Source organism: Salvelinus fontinalis, chromosome 13 (genome assembly GCF_029448725.1).
Source record: "Salvelinus fontinalis isolate EN_2023a chromosome 13, ASM2944872v1, whole genome shotgun sequence".
Classification (NCBI taxonomy): domain Eukaryota; kingdom Metazoa; phylum Chordata; class Actinopteri; order Salmoniformes; family Salmonidae; genus Salvelinus; species Salvelinus fontinalis.
The window spans coordinates 758,109-774,824 of NC_074677.1; the positions used below are offsets into that span (position 1 = coordinate 758,109).

Genomic DNA, 16,716 nt, shown 5'->3' on the forward strand with positions numbered 1-16,716 from the left:
TCACCCCTCTCCTCCCCGTGTCACCCCTCTCCTCCCCGTGTCACCCCTCTCCTCCCCGTGTCACCCCTCTCCTCCCCGTGTCACCCCTCTCCTCCCCGTGTCACCCCTCTCCTCCCCGTGTCACCCCTCTCCTCCCCGTGTCACCCCTCTCCTCCCCGTGTCACCCCTCTCCTCCCCGTGTCACCCCTCTCCTCCCCGTGTCACCCCTCTCCTCCCCGTGTCACCCCTCTCCTCCCCGTGTCACCCCTCCCCTCCTCGTGTCACCCCTCCCCTCCTCGTGTCACCCCTCCCCTCCTCGTGTCACCCCTCCCCTCCTCGTGTCACCCTCACCCCTCTCCTCGTGTCACCCCTCCCCTCCTCGTGTCACCCCTCCCCTCCTCGTGTCACCCCTCCCCTCCTCGTGTCACCCCTCCCCTCCTCGTGTCACCCCTCCCCTCCTCGTGTCACCCTCACCCCTCTCCTCGTGTCACCCCTCCCCTCCTCGTGTCACCCCTCCCCTCCTCGTCTCACCCCTCCCCTCCTCGTCTCACCCTCACCCCTCTCCTCGTGTCACCCTCACCCCTCTCCTCGTGTCACCCTCACCCCTCTCCTCGTGTCACCCTCACCCCTCTCCTCGTGTCACCCTCACCCCTCTCCTCGTGTCACCCTCACCCCTCTCCTCGTGTCACCCTCACCCCTCTCCTCGTGTCACCCTCACCCCTCTCCTCGTGTCACCCCTCCCCTCCTCATGTCACCCCTCCTCGTGTCACCCCTCCTCGTGTCACCCCTCCCCTCCTCGTGTCACCCCTCCTCGTGTCACCCCTCCTCGTGTCACCCCTCCTCGTGTCACCCCTCCCCTCCTCGTGTCACCCCTCCCCTCCTCGTGTCACCCCTCCCCTCCTCGTGTCACCCCTCCCCTCCTCGTGTCACCCTCACCCCTCTCCTCGTGTCACCCTCACCCCTCTCCTCGTGTCACCCTCACCCCTCTCCTCGTGTCACCCTCACCCCTCTCCTCGTGTCACCCTCACCCCTCTCCTCGTGTCACCCTCACCCCTCTCCTCGTGTCACCCTCACCCCTCTCCTCGTGTCACCCTCACCCCTCTCCTCGTGTCACCCTCACCCCTCTCCTCGTGTCACCCTCACCCCTCTCCTCGTGTCACCCTCACCCCTCTCCTCGTGTCACCCTCACCCCTCTCCTCGTGTCACCCTCACCCCTCTCCTCGTGTCACCCTCACCCCTCTCCTCGTGTCACCCCTCCCCTCCTCGTGTCACCCCTCCCCTCCTCGTGTCACCCCTCCCCTCCCCGTGTCACCCCTCTCCTCCCCGTGTCACCCCTCTCCTCCCCGTGTCACCCCTCTCCTCCCCGTGTCACCCCTCTCCTCCCCGTGTCACCCCTCTCCTCCCCGTGTCACCCCTCTCCTCCCCGTGTCACCCCTCTCCTCCCCGTGTCACCCCTCTCCTCCCCGTGTCACCCCTCTCCTCCCCGTGTCACCCCTCTCCTCCCCGTGTCACCCCTCTCCTCCCCGTGTCACCCCTCTCCTCCCCGTGTCACCCCTCTCCTCCCCGTGTCACCCCTCCCCGTGTCACCCCTCCCCGTGTCACCCCTCCCCGTGTCACCCCTCCCCGTGTCACCCCTCCCCGTGTCACCCCTCCCCGTGTCACCCCTCCCCGTGTCACCCCTCCCCGTGTCACCCCTCCCCGTGTCACCCCTCCCCGTGTCACCCCTCCCCGTGTCACCCCTCCCCGTGTCACCCCTCCCCGTGTCACCCCTCCCCGTGTCACCCCTCCCCGTGTCACCCCTCCCCGTGTCACCCCTCCCCGTGTCACCCCTCCCCGTGTCACCCCTCCCCGTGTCACTCCTCCCCGTGTCACCCCTCCCCGTGTCACTCCTCCCCGTGTCACTCCTCCCCGTGTCACCCCTCCCCGTGTCACCCCTCCCCGTGTCACCCCTCTCCTCCCCGTGTCACCCCTCTCCTCCCCGTGTCACCCCTCTCCTCCCCGTGTCACCCCTCTCCTCCCCGTGTCACCCCTCCCCGTGTCACCCCTCCCCGTGTCACTCCTCCCCGTGTCACCCCTCCCCGTGTCACTCCTCCCCGTGTCACCCCTCCCCGTGTCACCCCTCTCCTCCCCGTGTCACCCCTCCCCGTGTCACCCCTCCCCGTGTCACCCCTCTCCTCCCCGTGTCACTCCTCCCCGTGTCACCCCTCTCCTCCCCGTGTCACCCCTCTCCTCCCCGTGTCACCCCTCCCCTCCCCGTGTCACCCCTCTCCTCCCCGTGTCACCCCTCTCCTCCCCGTGTCACCCCTCTCCTCCCCGTGTCACCCCTCCCCGTGTCACCCCTCCCCGTGTCACCCCTCTCCTCCCCGTGTCACTCCTCCCCGTGTCACCCCTCTCCTCCCCGTGTCACCCCTCTCCTCCCCGTGTCACCCCTCCCCTCCCCGTGTCACCCCTCTCCTCCCCGTGTCACCCCTCTCCTCCCCGTGTCACCCCTCTCCTCCCCGTGTCACCCCTCTCCTCCCCGTGTCACCCCTCTCCTCCCCGTGTCACCCCTCTCCTCCCCGTGTCACCCCTCTCCTCCCCGTGTCACCCCTCTCCTCCCCGTGTCACCCCTCTCCTCCCCGTGTCACCCCTCTCCTCCCCGTGTCACCCCTCTCCTCCCCGTGTCACCCCTCTCCTCCCCGTGTCACCCCTCTCCTCCCCGTGTCACCCCTCTCCTCCCCGTGTCACCCCTCTCCTCCCCGTGTCACCCCTCTCCTCCCCGTGTCACCCCTCTCCTCCCCGTGTCACCCCTCTCCTCCCCGTGTCACCCCTCTCCTCCCCGTGTCACCCCTCTCCTCCCCGTGTCACCCCTCTCCTCCCCGTGTCACCCCTCTCCTCCCCGTGTCACCCCTCTCCTCCCCGTGTCACCCCTCTCCTCCCCGTGTCACCCCTCTCCTCCCCGTGTCACCCCTCTCCTCCCCGTGTCACCCCTCTCCTCCCCGTGTCACCCCTCTCCTCCCCGTGTCACCCCTCTCCTCCCCGTGTCACCCCTCTCCTCCCCGTGTCACCCCTCTCCTCCCCGTGTCACCCCTCTCCTCCCCGTGTCACCCCTCTCCTCCCCGTGTCACCCCTCTCCTCCCCGTGTCACCCCTCTCCTCCCCGTGTCACCCCTCTCCTCCCCGTGTCACCCCTCTCCTCCCCGTGTCACCCCTCTCCTCCCCGTGTCACCCCTCTCCTCCCCGTGTCACCCCTCTCCTCCCCGTGTCACCCCTCTCCTCCCCGTGTCACCCCTCTCCTCCCCGTGTCACCCCTCTCCTCCCCGTGTCACCCCTCTCCTCCCCGTGTCACCCCTCTCCTCCCCGTGTCACCCCTCTCCTCCCCGTGTCACCCCTCTCCTCCCCGTGTCACCCCTCTCCTCCCCGTGTCACCCCTCTCCTCCCCGTGTCACCCCTCTCCTCCCCGTGTCACCCCTCTCCTCCCCGTGTCACCCCTCTCCTCCCCGTGTCACCCCTCTCCTCCCCGTGTCACCCCTCTCCTCCCCGTGTCACCCCTCTCCTCCCCGTGTCACCCCTCTCCTCCCCGTGTCACCCCTCTCCTCCCCGTGTCACCCCTCTCCTCCCCGTGTCACCCCTCTCCTCCCCGTGTCACCCCTCTCCTCCCCGTGTCACCCCTCTCCTCCCCGTGTCACCCCTCTCCTCCCCGTGTCACCCCTCTCCTCCCCGTGTCACCCCTCTCCTCCCCGTGTCACCCCTCTCCTCCCCGTGTCACCCCTCTCCTCCCCGTGTCACCCCTCTCCTCCCCGTGTCACCCCTCTCCTCCCCGTGTCACCCCTCTCCTCCCCGTGTCACCCCTCTCCTCCCCGTGTCACCCCTCTCCTCCCCGTGTCACCCCTCTCCTCCCCGTGTCACCCCTCTCCTCCCCGTGTCACCCCTCTCCTCCCCGTGTCACCCCTCTCCTCCCCGTGTCACCCCTCTCCTCCCCGTGTCACCCCTCTCCTCCCCGTGTCACCCCTCTCCTCCCCGTGTCACCCCTCTCCTCCCCGTGTCACCCCTCTCCTCCCCGTGTCACCCCTCTCCTCCCCGTGTCACCCCTCTCCTCCCCGTGTCACCCCTCTCCTCCCCGTGTCACCCCTCTCCTCCCCGTGTCACCCCTCTCCTCCCCGTGTCACCCCTCTCCTCCCCGTGTCACCCCTCTCCTCCCCGTGTCACCCCTCCCCTCCCCGTGTCACCCCTCCCCTCCCCGTGTCACCCCTCCCCTCCCCGTGTCACCCCTCCCCTCCTCGTGTCACCCCTCCCCTCCTCGTGTCACCCTCACCCCTCTCCTCGTGTCACCCCTCCCCTCCTCGTGTCACCCCTCCCCTCCTCGTGTCACCCCTCCCCTCCTCGTGTCACCCCTCCCCTCCTCGTGTCACCCCTCCCCTCCTCGTGTCACCCTCACCCCTCTCCTCGTGTCACCCCTCCCCTCCTCGTGTCACCCCTCCCCTCCTCGTCTCACCCCTCCCCTCCTCGTCTCACCCTCACCCCTCTCCTCGTGTCACCCTCACCCCTCTCCTCGTGTCACCCTCACCCCTCTCCTCGTGTCACCCTCACCCCTCTCCTCGTGTCACCCTCACCCCTCTCCTCGTGTCACCCTCACCCCTCTCCTCGTGTCACCCTCACCCCTCTCCTCGTGTCACCCTCACCCCTCTCCTCGTGTCACCCTCACCCCTCTCCTCGTGTCACCCTCACCCCTCTCCTCGTGTCACCCCTCCCCTCCTCGTGTCACCCCTCCTCATGTCACCCCTCCTCATGTCACCCCTCCCCTCCTCGTGTCACCCCTCCTCGTGTCACCCCTCCTCGTGTCACCCCTCCTCGTGTCACCCCTCCTCGTGTCACCCCTCCCCTCCTCGTGTCACCCCTCCCCTCCTCGTGTCACCCCTCCCCTCCTCGTGTCACCCTCACCCCTCTCCTCGTGTCACCCTCACCCCTCTCCTCGTGTCACCCTCACCCCTCTCCTCGTGTCACCCTCACCCCTCTCCTCGTGTCACCCTCACCCCTCTCCTCGTGTCACCCTCACCCCTCTCCTCGTGTCACCCTCACCCCTCTCCTCGTGTCACCCTCACCCCTCTCCTCGTGTCACCCTCACCCCTCTCCTCGTGTCACCCTCACCCCTCTCCTCGTGTCACCCTCACCCCTCTCCTCGTGTCACCCTCACCCCTCTCCTCGTGTCACCCTCACCCCTCTCCTCGTGTCACCCTCACCCCTCTCCTCGTGTCACCCTCACCCCTCTCCTCGTGTCACCCTCACCCCTCTCCTCGTGTCACCCTCACCCCTCTCCTCGTGTCACCCTCACCCCTCTCCTCGTGTCACCCTCACCCCTCTCCTCGTGTCACCCTCACCCCTCTCCTCGTGTCACCCCTCCCCTCCTCTCGTCACCCCTCCCCTCCTCGTGTCACCCCTCCCCTCCTCGTGTCACCCCTCCCCTCCTCGTGTCACCCCTCACCTCCTCGTGTCACCCCTCCCCTCCTCGTGTCACCCCTCCCCTCCTCGTGTCACCCCTCCCCTCCTCGTGTCACCCCTCCCCTCCTCGTGTCACCCCTCCCCTCCTCGTGTCACCCCTCTCCTCCTCGTGTCACCCCTCTCCTCCTCGTGTCACCCCTCTCCTCCTCGTGTCACCCCTCTCCTCCTCGTGTCACCCCTCTCCTCCTCGTGTCACCCCTCTCCTCCTCGTGTCACCCCTCTCCTCCTCGTGTCACCCCTCTCCTCCTCGTGTCACCCCTCTCCTCCTCGTGTCACCCCTCTCCTCCTCGTGTCACCCCTCTCCTCCTCGTGTCACCCCTCTCCTCCTCGTGTCACCCCTCTCCTCCTCGTGTCACCCCTCTCCTCCTCGTGTCACCCCTCTCCTCCTCGTGTCACCCCTCTCCTCCTCGTGTCACCCCTCTCCTCCTCGTGTCACCCCTCTCCTCCTCGTGTCACCCCTCTCCTCCTCGTGTCACCCCTCTCCTCCTCGTGTCACCCCTCTCCTCCTCGTGTCACCCCTCTCCTCCTCGTGTCACCCCTCTCCTCCTCGTGTCACCCCTCTCCTCCTCGTGTCACCCCTCTCCTCCTCGTGTCACCCCTCTCTTCCTCGTGTCACACCTCTCTTCCTCGTGTCACCTCTCCTCCTCGTGTCACCTCTCTTCCTCGTGTCACCTCTCTTCCTCGTGTCACCTCTCTTCCTCGTGTCACCTCTCTTCCTCGTGTCACCTCTCTTCCTCGTGTCACCTCTCTTCCTCGTGTCACACCTCTCTTCCTCGTGTCACCTCTCTTCCTCGTGTCACCTCTCTTCCTCGTGTCACCTCTCTTCCTCGTGTCACCTCTCTTCCTCGTGTCACCTCTCTTCCTCGTGTCACCTCTCTTCCTCGTGTCACCTCTCTTCCTCGTGTCACCTCTCTTCCTCGTGTCACCTCTCTTCCTCGTGTCACCTCTCTTCCTCGTGTCACCTCTCTTCCTCGTGTCACCTCTCTTCCTCGTGTCACCTCTCTTCCTCGTGTCACCTCTCTTCCTCGTGTCACCTCTCTTCCTCGTGTCACCTCTCTTCCTCGTGTCACCTCTCTTCCTCGTGTCACCTCTCTTCCTCGTGTCACCTCTCTTCCTCGTGTCACCTCTCTTCCTCGTGTCACCTCTCTTCCTCGTGTCACCTCTCTTCCTCGTGTCACCTCTCTTCCTCGTGTCACACCTCTCTTCCTCGTGTCACACCTCTCTTCCTCGTGTCACCCCTCTCTTCCTCGTGTCACCCCTCTCTTCCTCGTGTCACCCCTCTCTTCCTCGTGTCACCCCTCTCTTCCTCGTGTCACCCCTCTCTTCCTCGTGTCACCCCTCTCTTCCTCGTGTCTCCCCTCTCTTCCTCGTGTCTCCCCTCTCTTCCTCGTGTCTCCCCTCTCTTCCTCGTGTCTCCCCTCTCTTCCTCGTGTCTCCCCTCTCTTCCTCGTGTCTCCCCTCTCTTCCTCGTGTCTCCCCTCTCTTCCTCGTGTCTCCCCTCTCTTCCTCGTGTCTCCCCTCTCTTCCTCGTGTCTCCCCTCTCTTCCTCGTGTCTCCCCTCTCCTCATGTCACCCCTCCCCTCCTCATGTCACACCTCCCCTCCTCATGTCACCCCTCCCCTCCTCATGTCACCCTCACCCCTCTCCTCATGTCACCCTCACCCCTCTCCTCATGTCACCCCTCATGTCACCCCTCCCCTCCTCATGTCACCCTCACACCTCTCCTCATGTCACCCTCACCCCTCTCCTCATGTCACCCCTCCCCTCCTCATGTCACCCCTCCCCTCCTCATGTCACCCCTCCTCATGTCACCCCTCCTCATGTCACCCCTCCTCATGTCACCCCTCCTCATGTCACCCCTCCTCATGTCACCCCTCCTCATGTCACCCCTCCTCGTGTCACCCCTCCCCTCCTCGTGTCACCCCTCCCCTCCTCGTGTCACCCCTCCCCTCCTCGTGTCACCCCTCCCCTCCTCGTGTCACCCCTCCCCTCCTCGTGTCACCTCTCTTCCTCGTGTCACCTCTCTTCCTCGTGTCACCTCTCTTCCTCGTGTCACCTCTCTTCCTCGTGTCACCTCTCTTCCTCGTGTCACCCCTCTCTTCCTCGTGTCACCCCTCTCTTCCTCGTGTCTCCCCTCTCTTCCTCGTGTCACCCCTCCTCGTGTCACCCCTCCTCGTGTCACCCCTCCTCGTGTCACCCCTCCTCGTGTCACCCCTCCCCTCATGTCACCCCTCCCCTCCTCATGTCACACCTCCCCTCCTCATGTCACCCCTCCCCTCCTCATGTCACCCTCACCCCTCTCCTCATGTCACCCTCACCCCTCTCCTCATGTCACCCCTCATGTCACCCCTCCCCTCCTCATGTCACCCTCACACCTCTCCTCATGTCACCCTCACCCCTCTCCTCATGTCACCCCTCCCCTCCTCATGTCACCCCTCCCCTCCTCATGTCACCCCTCCTCATGTCACCCCTCCTCATGTCACCCCTCCTCATGTCACCCCTCCTCATGTCACCCCTCCTCATGTCACCCCTCCTCATGTCACCCCTCCTCATGTCACCCCTCCTCGTGTCACCCCTCCCCTCCTCGTGTCACCCCTCCCCTCCTCGTGTCACCCCTCCCCTCCTCGTGTCACCCCTCCCCTCCTCGTGTCACCCCTCCCCTCCTCGTGTCACCTCTCTTCCTCGTGTCACCTCTCTTCCTCGTGTCACCTCTCTTCCTCGTGTCACCTCTCTTCCTCGTGTCACCTCTCTTCCTCGTGTCACCCCTCTCTTCCTCGTGTCACCCCTCTCTTCCTCGTGTCTCCCCTCTCTTCCTCGTGTCACCCCTCCTCGTGTCACCCCTCCTCGTGTCACCCCTCCTCGTGTCACCCCTCCTCGTGTCACCCCTCCCCGTGTCACCCCTCCCCTCATGTCACCCCTCCCCTCCTCATGTCACACCTCCCCTCCTCATGTCACCCCTCCCCTCCTCATGTCACCCTCACCCCTCTCCTCATGTCACCCTCACCCCTCTCCTCATGTCACCCCTCATGTCACCCCTCCCCTCCTCATGTCACCCTCACCCCTCTCCTCATGTCACCCCTCTCCTCATGTCACCCCTCCCCTCCTCGTGTCACCCCTCCCCTCCTCATGTCACCCCTCCCCTCCTCATGTCACCCCTCCTCATGTCACCCCTCCTCATGTCACCCCTCCTCATGTCACCCCTCCTCATGTCACCCCTCCTCATGTCACCCCTCCTCATGTCACCCCTCCTCATGTCACCCCTCCTCATGTCACCCCTCCCCTCCTCGTGTCACCCCTCCCCTCCTCGTGTCACCCCTCCCCTCCTCGTGTCACCCCTCCCCTCCTCGTGTCACCCCTCCCCTCCTCGTGTCACCCCTCCCCTCCTCGTGTCACCCCTCCCCTCCTCGTGTCACCCCTCCCCTCCTCGTGTCACCCCTCCCCTCCTCGTGTCACCCCTCCCCTCCTCGTGTCACCCCTCCCCTCCTCGTGTCACCCCTCCCCTCCTCGTGTCACCCCTCCCCTCCTCGTGTCACCCCTCCCCTCCTCGTGTCACCCCTCCCCTCCTCGTGTCACCCCTCCCCTCCTCGTGTCACCCCTCTCCTCCTCGTGTCACCCCTCTCCTCCTCGTGTCACCCCTCCCCTCCTCGTGTCACCCCTCCCCTCCTCGTGTCACCCCTCCTCGTGTCACCCCTCCTCGTGTCACCCCTCCTCGTGTCACCCCTCCTCGTGTCACCCCTCCTCGTGTCAAACCCTCCTCGTGTCACCCCTCCTCGTGTCACCCCTCCCCTCCTCGTGTCACCCCTCCTCGTGTCACCCCTCCCCTCCTCGTGTCACCCCTCCTCGTGTCACCCCTCCCCTCCTCGTGTCACCCCTCCCCTCCTCGTGTCACCCTCACCCCTCTCCTCGTGTCACCCTCACCCCTCTCCTCGTGTCACCCTCACCCCTCTCCTCGTGTCACCCTCACCCCTCTCCTCGTGTCACCCTCACCCCTCTCCTCGTGTCACCCTCACCCCTCTCCTCGTGTCACCCTCACCCCTCTCCTCGTGTCACCCTCACCCCTCTCCTCGTGTCACCCTCACCCCTCTCCTCGTGTCACCCTCACCCCTCTCCTCGTGTCACCCTCACCCCTCTCCTCGTGTCACCCTCACCCCTCTCCTCGTGTCACCCCTCCCCTCCTCGTGTCACCCCTCCCCTCCTCGTGTCACCCCTCCCCTCCTCGTGTCACCCCTCCCCTCCTCGTGTCACCCCTCCCCTCCTCGTGTCACCCCTCCCCTCCTCGTGTCACCCCTCCCCTCCTCGTGTCACCCCTCCCCTCCTCGTGTCACCCCTCCCCTCCTCGTGTCACCCCTCCCCTCCTCGTGTCACCCCTCCCCTCCTCGTGTCACCCCTCTCCTCCTCGTGTCACCCCTCTCCTCCTCGTGTCACCCCTCTCCTCCTCGTGTCACCCCTCTCCTCCTCGTGTCACCCCTCTCCTCCTCGTGTCACCCCTCTCCTCCTCGTGTCACCCCTCTCCTCCTCGTGTCACCCCTCTCCTCCTCGTGTCACCCCTCTCCTCCTCGTGTCACCCCTCTCCTCCTCGTGTCACCCCTCTCCTCCTCGTGTCACCCCTCTCCTCCTCGTGTCACCCCTCTCCTCCTCGTGTCACCCCTCTCCTCCTCGTGTCACCCCTCCTCCTCGTGTCACCCCTCTCTTCCTCGTGTCACCCCTCTCTTCCTCGTGTCACCCCTCTCTTCCTCGTGTCACCTCTTTTCCTCGTGTCACCTCTCTTCCTCGTGTCACCTCTCTTCCTCGTGTCACCTCTCTTCCTCGTGTCACCTCTCTTCCTCGTGTCACCTCTCTTCCTCGTGTCACCTCTCTTCCTCGTGTCACCTCTCTTCCTCGTGTCACCTCTCTTCCTCGTGTCACCTCTCTTCCTCGTGTCACCTCTCTTCCTCGTGTCACCCCTCTCTTCCTCGTGTCACCCCTCTCTTCCTCGTGTCACCCCTCTCTTCCTCGTGTCACCCCTCTCTTCCTCGTGTCACCCCTCTCTTCCTCGTGTCACCCCTCTCTTCCTCGTGTCACCCCTCTCTTCCTCGTGTCACCCCTCTCTTCCCCGTGTCACCCCTCTCTTCCTCGTGTCACCCCTCTCTTCCCCGTGTCACCCCTCTCTTCCCCGTGTCACCCCTCTCTTCCCCGTGTCACCCCTCTCTTCCCCGTGTCACCCCTCTCTTCCCCGTGTCACCCCTCTCTTCCCCGTGTCACCCCTCTCTTCCCCGTGTCACCCCTCTCTTCCCCGTGTCACCCCTCTCCTCCCCGTGTCACCCCTCTCCTCCCCGTGTCACCCCTCTCCTCCCCGTGTCACCCCTCTCCTCCCCGTGTCACCCCTCTCCTCCCCGTGTCACCCCTCCCCTCCCCGTGTCACCCCTCCCCTCCTCGTGTCACCCCTCTCCTCCTCGTGTCACCCTCACCTCCCTCCTCGTGTCACCCTCACCTCCCTCCTCGTGTCACCCCTCTCCTCCTCGTGTCACCCCTCCCCTCCTCGTGTCACCCCTCCCCTCCTCGTGTCACCCCTCCCCTCCTCGTGTCACCCTCACCCCTCTCCTCCTCGTGTCACCCTCACCCCTCTCTTCCTCGTGTCACCCCTCTCTTCCTCGTGTCACCCCTCTCTTCCTCGTGTCACCCCTCTCTTCCTCGTGTCACCCCTCTCTTCCTCGTGTCACCCCTCTCTTCCCCGTGTCACCCCTCTCTTCCCCGTGTCACCCCTCTCTTCCCCGTGTCACCCCTCTCTTCCCCGTGTCACCCCTCTCTTCCCCGTGTCACCCCTCTCTTCCCCGTGTCACCCCTCTCCTCCCCGTGTCACCCCTCTCCTCCCCGTGTCACCCCTCTCCTCCCCGTGTCACCCCTCTCCTCCCCGTGTCACCCCTCTCCTCCCCGTGTCACCCCTCTCTTCCCCGTGTCACCCCTCTCTTCCCCGTGTCACCCCTCTCTTCCTCGTGTCACCCCTCTCTTCCCCGTGTCACCCCTCTCTTCCCCGTGTCACCCCTCTCTTCCCCGTGTCACCCCTCTCTTCCCCGTGTCACCCCTCTCTTCCCCGTGTCACCCCTCTCTTCCCCGTGTCACCCCTCTCTTCCCCGTGTCACCCCTCTCTTCCCCGTGTCACCCCTCTCTTCCCCGTGTCACCCCTCTCTTCCCCGTGTCACCCCTCTCTTCCCCGTGTCACCCCTCTCCTCCCCGTGTCACCCCTCTCTTCCTCGTGTCACCCCTCTCTTCCTCGTGTCACCCCTCTCTTCCTCGTGTCACCCCTCTCTTCCTCGTGTCACCCCTCTCTTCCTCGTGTCACCCCTCTCTTCCCCGTGTCACCCCTCTCCTCCACGTGTCACCCCTCTCTTCCCCGTGTCACCCCTCTCCTCCCCGTGTCACCCCTCTCTTCCCCGTGTCACCCCTCTCTTCCCCGTGTCACCCCTCTCCTCCCCGTGTCACCCCTCTCCTCCTCGTGTCACCCTCACCCACCACGTGGTTTCAGTGTGCTGCCATAACAACAGCTAGATTCTAGAGGATGACGTGGTGGTCCAACCAGCTGTATTCGCCCGTATCCAGGGGCAGGTTGCTATGGTAAAAAAGGAGCGCGCGTGCTGTGTGTTTTTGCTAAGCGCCTGTTACCGTCTCGCCAGCCGTTTCCAAGGTGAAAGAGAGCCAGTAGGGGGAGGAGTCTGGTCTGTCTCACCGAGCCTAACGGCCTAATCCCCGTGGGGGTGTGAGATGGGGCTTTTAACCCCTCCTTTACTCCCCTCTCCATTCCTCAAGCTCTCATCACTCTATCGCCGGGTAAAAACACAACATTATCTGGCCGGCCGCGTGGTCTTTGTTCCCAGCGGGAGAGCTATTCTGGTTCTGCTCCCACCGTAGTGGCTGAGCTGTCTGGGGAGAGGGGAGCTGGTTCTGCTCCTCCAGTAGAGGCTGAACTGTCTGGGAAGAGGGGGGCTGGTTCTGCTCCCCAGTAGAGGCTGAACTGTCTGGGGAGAGGGGCGCTGGTTCTGCTCCCCAGTAGAGGCTGAACTGTCTGGGAAGAGGGGGGCTGGTTCTGCTCCTCCGGTAGAGGCTGAGCTGTCTGGGGAGAGGGGAGCTGGTTCTGCTCCCTAGTAGACTGAGCTGTCTGGGGAGAGGGGCGCTGGTTCTGCTCCCCAGTAGAGGCTGAACTGTCTGGGAAGCGGGGGGCTGGTTCTGCTCCTCCGGTAGAGGCTGAGCTGTCTGGGGAGAGGGGAGCTGGTTCTGCTCCCTAGTAGACTGAGCTGTCTGGGGAGAGGGGCGCTGGTTCTGCTCCCCAGTAGAGGCTGAACTGTCTGGGAAGAGGGGGGCTGGTTCTGCTCCTCCGGTAGAGGCTGAGCTGTCTGGGGAGAGGGGAGCTGGTTCTGCTCCCCCAGTAGAGGCTGAGCTGTCTGGGGAGAGGGGAGCTGGTTCTGCTCCCCCAGTAGAGGCTGAGCTGTCTGGGGAGAGGGGAGCTGGGGAGAGGGGAGCTGGTTCTGCTCCTCCGGTAGAGGCTGAGCTGTCTGGGGAGAGGGGAGCTGGTTCTGCTCCCCCAGTAGAGGCTGAGCTGTCTGGGGAGAGGGGAGCTGGTTCTGCTCCCCCAGTAGAGGCTGAGCTGTCTGGGGAGAGGGGAGCTGGTTCTGCTCCCCCAGTAGAGGCTGAGCTGTCTGGGGAGAGGGGAGCTGGTTCTGCTCCCCCAGTAGAGGCTGAGCTGTCTGGGGAGAGGGGAGCTGGTTCTGCTCCCCCAGTAGAGGCTGAGCTGTCTGGGGAGAGGGGAGCTGGTTCTGCTCCCTAGTAGAGGCTGAGCTGTCTGGGGAGAGGGGAGCTGGTTCTGCTCCCCCAGTAGAGGCTGAACTGTCTGGGGAGAGGGGAGCTGGGGAGAGGGGAGCTGGTTCTGCTCCTCCGGTAGAGGCTGAGCTGTCTGGGGAGAGGGGAGCTGGTTCTGCTCCCCCAGTAGAGGCTGAGCTGTCTGGGGAGAGGGGAGCTGGTTCTGCTCCCCCAGTAGAGGCTGAGCTGTCTGGGGAGAGGGGAGCTGGTTCTGCTCCCCCAGTAGAGGCTGAGCTGTCTGGGGAGAGGGGAGCTGGTTCTGCTCCCCCAGTAGAGGCTGAGCTGTCTGGGGAGAGGGGAGCTGGTTCTGCTCCTCCGGTAGAGGCTGAGCTGTCTGGGGAGAGGGGAGCTGGTTCTGCTCCCCCAGTAGAGGCTGAGCTGTCTGGGGAGAGGGGAGCTGGTTCTGCTCCCCCAGTAGAGGCTGAGCTGTCTGGGGAGAGGGGAGCTGGTTCTGCTCCTCCAGTAGAGGCTGAACTGTCTGGGGAGAGGGGAGCTGGTTCTGCTCCTCCAGTAGAGGCTGAACTGTCTGGGGAGAGGGGAGCTGGTTCTGCTCCTCCAGTAGAGGCTGAGCTGTCTGGGGAGAGGAGCTAGTGGAGGGAGCTGGATGTGATCTGTTATGACCTCATAGGCCATTAGGGAGTAATATCTTCATCTCCCTGGTTGGTGCTTTTGTTTGTTTTGATGCATCGAATGGGGAATATTATGAAACTGTTTAAACACTTATTTATTTTTTGACCTCCTGTTTCAGGAAGTGATGTCACTGAGTACTGTCCATTGTATATACCTCCACCTGGGATATGGATGCCTGATGAAGACTTAAGGGTGGAAACGTTAATAAATATCACCTGAACAGTAGTGTGTGTGGCATTTTCCTTTCTGTTTTTGTTTGTCATGATTTGAAGGCCAATTATCTGTGTGTGTGTGTGTGTGTGTGTGTGTGTGTGAGAGAGAGAGACACCTCAACAACAACCTAAGGGAAAAAATCCTCTGCATTATCATTAACAGCAGACTCATACATTTCCTCAGTGAAATGTATGAGTCTGTGCTGAGTAAAAGTCAAAATGGATTTTTACCAAACTACTTGTACGACAGACCATGTATTCAACCTGCACACCCTAATTGACAAACAAACCAAAACGAAGACAGTCTTCTCATGCTTTGACTTCAAAAAAAATCTTTTGACTGAATTTGAAATGAGTCTGCTATACAAATTGATGGAATGTGGTGTTGGGGAGGAAAAACAGGACATAAAATCCATGTACACAAACAAGTGTCCGGTTAAAATTGTTAAACACGTGTCTTTCCACATGGCCGTGGGGTGAGACAGGGATGCAGCTTGAGACCCACCCTCTTCAACATTTATATCAATGAATTGACGAGGGCACTAGAACAGTCTGCAGCACACGGCCTCACCCTACTAGAGTCTGAAGTCAAATGTCTACCTTTTTTGCTGATGATCTGGTATTTGTCACCAACCAAGTTCAACAACGGCTCAGCTGCGAAGTGGCAGGCCGCAAGCTCACAGAACGGGACTGCGGAGCGATGAAGTTTAAATTTAAAAAAAAAACACGTCCTCTGTTGCAACACTCACTACCGAGTTCCAAACTGCCTCTGGAAGCAACGTCAGCGTAATAACTGTTAATCAGGATCTTCATGAAAGGGGTTTCCGTGGCCGAGCAGCCGCACACAAGCCTAAGATCACCATGTGCAATGCCAAGCGTCGGCGGGAGTGGTGTAAAGCTCGCCGCCATTGGACTCTGGAGCAGTGGAAACGCGTTCTCTGGTGTGATGAATCACGCTTCACCATCTGGCAGCTCGACGGGCAAATCTGGGTTTGGCGGATGCCAGGAGAACGCTACCTGCCCCAATGCATAGTGCCAACTGTAAAGTTTGGTGGAGGAGGAATAATGGTCTGGGGCTGTTTTTCATGGTTCAGGCCCCTTAGTTCCAGTGAAGGGAAATCTTAACAGTACAACATACAATTACATTCTAGACGATTCTGTGCTTCCATGTTTGTGGCAACAGTTTGGGGAAGGCCCTTTACTGTTTCAGCATGACAATGCCCCCGTGCACAAAGAGAGAAATGGTTTATCGAGATCGGTGTGGAAGAACTTGACTGGTCTGCACAGAGCCCTAACCTCAACCCCATCGAACACCTTTGAGTTGATTTGAAACCCTGACTGCGAGTCAGGCCTAATCCCCCAACATCAGTGCCCGACCACACTAATGCTCTTTTGACTGAATGGAAGCCAGTCCCCACAGCAATGTTCCAACATCTAGTGGAACGCCTTCCCAGAAGAGTGGAGGCTGTTATAGCAGCAATGTTCCAACATCTAGTAGAAAGCCTTCCCAGAAGAGTGGAGGCTGTTATAGCAGCAATGTTCCAACATCTAGTGGAAAGCCTTCCCAGAAGAGTGGAGGCTGTTATATCAGCAATGTTCCAACATCTAGTGGAAAGCCTTCCCAGAAGAGTGGAGGCTGTTATAGCAGCAATGTTCCAACATCTAGTGGAAAGCCTTCCCAGAAGAGTGGAGGCTGTTATAGCAGCAATGTTCCAACATCTAGTGGAAAGCCTTCCCAGAAGAGTAGAGGCTGTTACAGCAGCAATGTTCCAACATCTAGTGGAAAGCCTTCCCAGAAGAGTGGAGGCTGTTATAGCAGCAATGTTCCAACATCTAGTGGAACGCCTTCCCAGAAGAGTGGAGGCTGTTATGGCAGCAATTTTCCAACATCTAGTGGAACGCCTTCCCAGAAGAGTGGAGGCTGTTATAGCAGCAATGTTCCAACATCTAGTGGAAAGCCTTCCCAGAAGAGTGGAGACTGTTATAGCAGCAATGTTCCAACATCTAGTGGAAAGCCTTCCCAGAAGAGTGGAGGCTGTTATAGCAGCAACGGGGGGACAACTCCATATTAATGGCCACGATTTTGGAATGAGATGTTCGATGAACAGGTGTCCACATTTGGCAATGTGGTGTATTTCCCTCAGAATACACAGACCCACAAATAATTTGAAACCACACAAATTTGATAAACTCCCATATCTACTGGGTGAAATACCACAGTGATAAACTCCCATATCTACTGGGTGAAATACCACAGTGTGATAAACTCCCATATCTACTGGGTGAAATACCACAGTGTGATAAACTCCCATATCTACTGGGTGAAATACCACAGTGATAAACTCCCATATCTACTGGGTGAAATACCACAGTGTGATAAACTCCCATATCTACTGGGTGAAATACCACAGTGATAAACTCCAATATCTACTGGGTGAAATACCACAGTGTGATAAACTCCCATATCTACTGGGGTGAAATACCACAGTGATAAACTCCCATATCTACTGGGTGAAATACCACAGTGATAAACTCCCATATCTACTGGGTGAAATACCACAGTGATAAACTCCCATATCTACTGGGTG

At 61.9% G+C, this 16,716-nt stretch overlaps 1 protein-coding gene across 1 annotated transcript in view; it reads left to right on the top strand.

The window, feature by feature from the left end:
- mis18a (MIS18 kinetochore protein A) overlaps window positions 1–14,220 on the top strand; it is a 42,898-nt gene extending 28,678 nt beyond the window's left edge. The window contains exon 6 of the mRNA XM_055941368.1: window positions 14,035–14,220. The gene's annotated coding sequence lies outside the window, so the exon portion shown is untranslated. The remainder of the gene's footprint in view (window positions 1–14,034) is intronic.
- The last annotated feature ends 2,496 nt before the right edge of the window (window positions 14,221–16,716 follow it).